The sequence below is a fragment of the Petaurus breviceps genome, unplaced genomic scaffold (genome assembly GCF_028583685.1).
Source record: "Petaurus breviceps papuanus isolate PSGF00001 unplaced genomic scaffold, PetGlider_PUasm1.0 79, whole genome shotgun sequence".
NCBI lineage: Eukaryota > Metazoa > Chordata > Mammalia > Diprotodontia > Petauridae > Petaurus > Petaurus breviceps.
This window is the reverse complement of record NW_027186523.1, coordinates 10505507-10511795: the sequence shown is the minus strand read 5'-3', so window position 1 is coordinate 10511795 and position 6289 is coordinate 10505507.

Sequence of the window (6289 nt, the reverse complement as noted above, 5' to 3'; positions counted from 1 at the left end):
TGACTTGCCCTGCAAAGCTAAATATAATCCTATAGGAGAAAAAGTGAATCTTTAATGGAAGAAAGGGCTTTCAAATATTTCTGATGAAATGAACAAAGATGAGGAGGAGCTTTGAAATGCAAATAGCAGCAAGAGAACCTTAGAAAGTTAAGTTTATTTGAGCAATTGAAAGGGTTTATATGATGATGTATAAGGGGAAAATGAACTTAATGTCATGCTCATTGTGGGAAACAGGCCTTAATATCTTCAAGTGAGAGTGTCAAATAAGAAAAAACAGAGAAATTGGGGGGAGGGGAAGAGGGCCCATTGGTTCTATTCGAAGGGTTTGAAAGAGGAAAAGAGAAAACAACAGGAATATAGTGATGTAGAAAAGAGGAAGAAGGGCGTGGAGCTTGCTATTTCTTGGCTGGAAAGAAGAAAGGAAGGAAAAGAGGAAGGAAAGGACGAAGGAAGCCTTTGTGAAGTGGTTGACATTTGCTTGTCTCTTCAAATTGGATGATTTAGCAGGCATAGTAGAAGGGTGTTTGAAACAATGATAGCAATGTATTTAAATGGATAATAATTGTGGATAAAAAAGATCCTTAGATATATTTGGCATTATTATAATAGTGTGCTTGAAGAATTCTTTATAAATGAGTTACATAAAATTTATGTAGGATTTGCCCTTTTGAAAAGTTCTAATGTATTTTTGAGAAGAGATTTTCACTTACTAAAAGGGTGACCTTCATATTTTCACCCACATTTCCTACAGTACTTTCTCAGTTTGTATCATTCATTAGTGAACCCAGCCCTAGATGAGATTGGGGATGTGATGCCATAACTCTTACCTAAGCTGATGCATTTTTTTTGACAGGAGCTTTTCTACTGTAAAGTACAGGCATGAATACATAAACTGTTCATTAATCACTGAAATAACGTCAATGATTTGGTGTGATGTGTTTTCACATTTCAAATTTTCCCCACAGAATTTGTAAAAAATTGCTTTTATAATATATTTTACTTCCTTCTCTACTCCATATTTGTTGTGTTTTCTTGTTGTCTCTGAAAATCATGATTAAACAAAGTCTTTGAACAAGAAAAGCATTTACTTGGTTTATATATACATATATATTCATTGACTTTTATAGGAAGATCTACTGAAATTATTTTCAAACATATTAATACAATCACATGAAATTGATGTAGGCTCTTCTTCTAAGGTGTTAAAATTGCTTAATATTATCATATTTACACCCTTTATGATATTTCACCAACCTGGATTATTTCTTTGATTATCACCAGAAAGGGAAAGGGAAATACTAATATATGAAGTTGCCTCTTCAGCTTTCTTTCAGGAACCAGGCTTTCTGTAAAATACCATCAACAGTAAAACTACATATATGTGTGTAAATATATGTACATATGTATATATAGTGGATATATACACATATATGTGTATATGTCTAGATATGAAAATGTATATATGTGTGTGTACATGTGTGTATATATGCGTATATTTTTGTTTTAATCAACATACCATAGAATAAAAACCACAAATAAAATTTATCAAAAGTATAATTACCCTAATTCCTTTTGCAAAGAAAGGGCTTTGTATTATTAGAACACTAAAGAAATATTCCATCATCATTACAACCACCACCACCACTAGCTTTCTCCTCCTCCTTTCTCCAGTTTCTCTTCCTCTTCCTCATCATCATAATCACTGTTTATATTCCAAACTATACAATAACTCCATTTTAATTTTTAAAAATTATGTTTGTTCATTTGACTCAAAAGTTAATGCAATAAGCATAATGTGACAGAGATGTGCACATTTCCTGATAAGTTTTAAAGTAAAACTTCAAGACTTCCTGAAGTGTTAGATGTTTATTTCCTTCCCCATCTTCCTCTAAATCTCTGTTTTCACATATGTATGAATGACAGAGATAGACTTCCCTTGTGACCTTGACCAAGACACATACTATATGCAAACATGCCCATGAATTTACTTATTTTACAACATAAAAGAACACAAACATCTGTATTGAGTGCACACATATTATGATTATCATAGAAAAGAATGTTTAACTTTAAGAGAACACTAAACATGTCCATTAATATTTTTATAATGTTAAGATATCTTTGCCTCATAATAAAAAAATGTGTACTATATGTGTATGTATATAGAGACAGAGAGAGAATATATGTGAAACATGTGTGTATATGTATGTGTAAATATATGTGTATATATGTATATGTGTGTTGCCTTATATGACTAGTTGTGTTGACTGAGTGCATTCTCTTGCCTTATATGGCTAACTGTGTTGAATGGGTGCTGAGTCAGCTGGTTACACACAAAGAGAAACTTTAATCCATGGCCACACATTTTTACAAATGTATGCTATTAGTCATAAAGGGTACGGTGAAATAAAATAGGCATAATTTGGTTTAAACACATACTTCCCTTCTCCAGTCTCAGACTCTTAACTCCTCAATTCCCTTATTGCCTCAGACCATGCTCAGAATACAAAATCACCTAATCCTTTCCGGTTTGTTCAGTCCATTACTTACATTCTGACTGCACTTGAATATTTGTTAAAATGTGAAGGGAGGGATGTGAATATTCATTTTCCATAGACTTATCCTTGTTCATACTTCTGAATACCTGTGTCTGCATTGATCAACCAACAGACACTTATTTAATGTTGACTGTAGGAACTCTGTTGATATAGCCTTCTAGAACTTAGAGTAACCTCTACACTGTAAAAAGTTTTAGTATGTTGAAACAATTTTAATCAACAATCAAGCCTTCATACCAATAACACTATACATTCAAATCTTCCTCATATTGCTTGTGTATCTGATTTCTCAACAATTAAATGTGAACATTTAATCAGGCTGAGAAGACTTTCACTATGAACCTGGCAACCAAATGGATGGTTTTTATCCATAGGCTAGAATTATTTTTTTACCAGACTTTGACTGATTAGATAGGGGCACACACCCCATCCACCTCTAAGGTTTATAATCTTATCTTACACCTCAATCTTGCAATTCTCCTGCATGCCCTTTGATAATTTACGGAAAGAGGATCTACAAAATAGGGGTTTTTTTTAAACTTTTTTTTTATAACCACACAATACTTAGGCTGTCCAATCCATTAAAATAGTATAATGTGAATCTTACTGAAAGCAGCTCAGCTTTTCTTTTTTAATCTCAAAAACATTTTTTTCTATTTGTACATCAAAAAATGTAGTTCTTAGAAAATGGAAGTCGAATTTTAGAAGTGGAATAGATAAAAGCATGCAGACTAGAATCTGGTTCCTGCTCCAACTGCAACTAAATAGTGATTCTTATAGTTGTAATTATATGGTAGAAACAGAAATATCTGTGAAGTTTCCTCCAAGCTACAATATGTAATATAAAATAATATAATCTTAATATGATAAATTATAGGAATTTTCTGAAGCCTATGTGCCTCCCATAAATGAGAGGATGAGCACTGACCTTGGAGTCTGAAGATATCTATGTTTGAATCTCACCTCCACCAACTGTGTGATCTCAGATAATTATGTAATCTCCCTGGTCTCAGTTTCCTCATGATAACAAAAGGGAAGCAAGATTTAATTTCCCTGCTTTGGACACTGAGTCAGGAAGACATGAGTGTAAATCTTCACCTGAAATTTACTAGTTGTGTGACCCCAGGCAAGTTATTTACTTTCAAGATCAGTTTCCTCATTTGTAAAATGGGGACAATTAGAAGGTCATTATGGGGATCAAATAAAATAGCATCTACAAAGCTTTATATAGATGCTAGCTGTCATAATTTTTATTATTATAGAAAATGGATGTGAATGTGATTCATAACCTATAGGGCACTGCAGATAAATGTAATTTATTAAAAATAAATTTCCTTATAGAGAAAATTGAATAAGCAAATATAACAAATATAGTAAGTCAAATATAAATGTGAATTATTTTCATTTTTATAGCAGTTTATGTTTATAAATAATTTACTCATAACACTATGAGGGAGATGATACAATTTGTAGATGAAGAAACTAAAACTCAAAATTGTTAAATGACTTGCCAAGAATGAAATAGATGCTAAGTGCTGGGAGACAGGACTCAAATTCAGGTGTCCTGATTCCAAGGACCACTCTTTCCAACTCTGTCTTTTCAGATACAGGTAAAAAGTCACTGTAATAGTTCCAAGGGGAAGAGATAAGGGACAATCCAATGTAATTCCTCTCCTCACCCCAGAAAATTTATGAGGAAAACACAGATGAATCACATCTACCACTAAAATCACAGCTTTTGTCAAAGTTGCCATGACTCATTTGTCACTTCACACTTTATTTAAATTACTCTCTTTAACCTATAGAAACATAACATCATAGATTTTGAGCTACAAAAGAGAACTCAGAGGCCATATGGTCCACTCCCTTTGTTTTATATTGAGAAAACTGAGGCCCAGTGTGGTGAAGTGATTTGTCCAAGGTCACTCAAGGTAAAAAATAGTAGAGCTGGATTTTGAACCAGGGCTGAGATTTGAACCAAGATCTTCCTATTTTACATATAGCCTCCTTCATGTCATATTATGATAGTGCTGGAGGTCTACAGAAAATTCTCAGTTCTAAGCATTTGCTTATTAGTAAATGCACTAGAAACTAGGTATATCCATCTTAGACCCCACTAAAAAGACCTTATTATTGAAGTACTCAAATAAACTTATCAGAAGATGGTCATCTGTAATATGAAACCAAGAAAAGAACCACGAGTGTGATAGTATTATACAAAATAGTAGTAGAAAGTTAGCCTCAAAGTCAGCGTTTCCATGGGGGCAGAAGAACTGAAATCTACAGACAAACCCCAAACCTACTGGGAAGACAGCATCATGCCATTATTACCCTACAAATGGGTTGTGGAGATCAATGAGTGATTCATATGAAGTGAGCTTCCCAAAAATAAACAACTATGCCAATTTTACCTAATCCTCCCAAAATATGATTAAGACATCCTTCAAAATCATATTTCCTTTTTTCTTATTTATTCAAACCATGAGCAAGACAACAAATTTCATCAAATCATGAAATTTAAGCATTTTTAGGAGACTAAGTCCTAACTAAAGAAGGAACACAGGAGGACAGTGATAATATCACAATCTTCCTTATAGGTAAGAAGAGCCCATATTGTGGCAATTTATTCAGTCCTTAGAACAAATAAATAATAAAATGAAAAATAGACTCTGGTCTAGGCAAGCTGCTTTTTTTCACATCCCTATCAAAGCAATATATTTTAACTCCCCATGTTAAAAATGCAAACGAAACCTTTAACTCCCAAGATCAATTGCCCCCCATAGAATGATGCTTGGCAGAACAGCAGTCTGTCTTGTCAAGTGCTCCTTATCATCAGGGAAGGACAAACACTGTAATTATTTTTACTTTTTTGTTTGTTTTCTAATTGGATCATTCATTACTTTCTGTAATTCAAATCAACATCAGATTTATAGTTGCAGGGTATTGAAATATTGATTTGGTTATAGAAATGTCAGCCTTGGCAGGTAAGTTGTCTTGTTGCCTCATGATGCTTTTTCATTAGGATACCTTGTTAAAATAGGTTGGTAGAATGTAATAAGCAGACAATTTGCATTTGAGTCAGGTATGGATAGAGCTCTTTTCCTTCAAATATTGAGTCTCTCTTAGCACCGATATAGTCCAAATTATTCCACTCCTTGATCGATTAAAGACTGAAATAAAATAATTCTGATAATAACTGACCCTGATCCAAACATACACACACACACACCCTTCAGGTTCTGCATTGCAATGCAATCCAAGAACAGGAAGAATCATCTCTGTCTCCCATTGCAGGATGCTTTACATAGGGTGATATTCTCCTCTAGTCTACAGCAGTTTCTTAAAGTTATTGCTCTTAGGTCTGTCTATCTATCTATCTATCTATCTATCTATCTATCTATCTATCTATCCATCCATCTATCAGTTCATTGATATGTTGGGCTACTATCTTCTTGGTAGGGTCTTTATGTATTGAAATTTTATTTCCCTGCTTCTATAAATATGAATTCACATGTAGGATTACAAGGAAATAAGCCACTTCTATGAGACCCTAGATTCTCTACCTGAGAGAATAATCCAGAGTCATTTTCCTGGCTCTTATCAGATAATTAGCACATATATAATAAGTATTATTATATCCTTTCTTTTTGCTTTCACCCCTAAACCCAAACTGAGACGGTATCCCCTAATTTTCCTCAAAATAGCTTTATAGATTAAATCCATCTGGATCC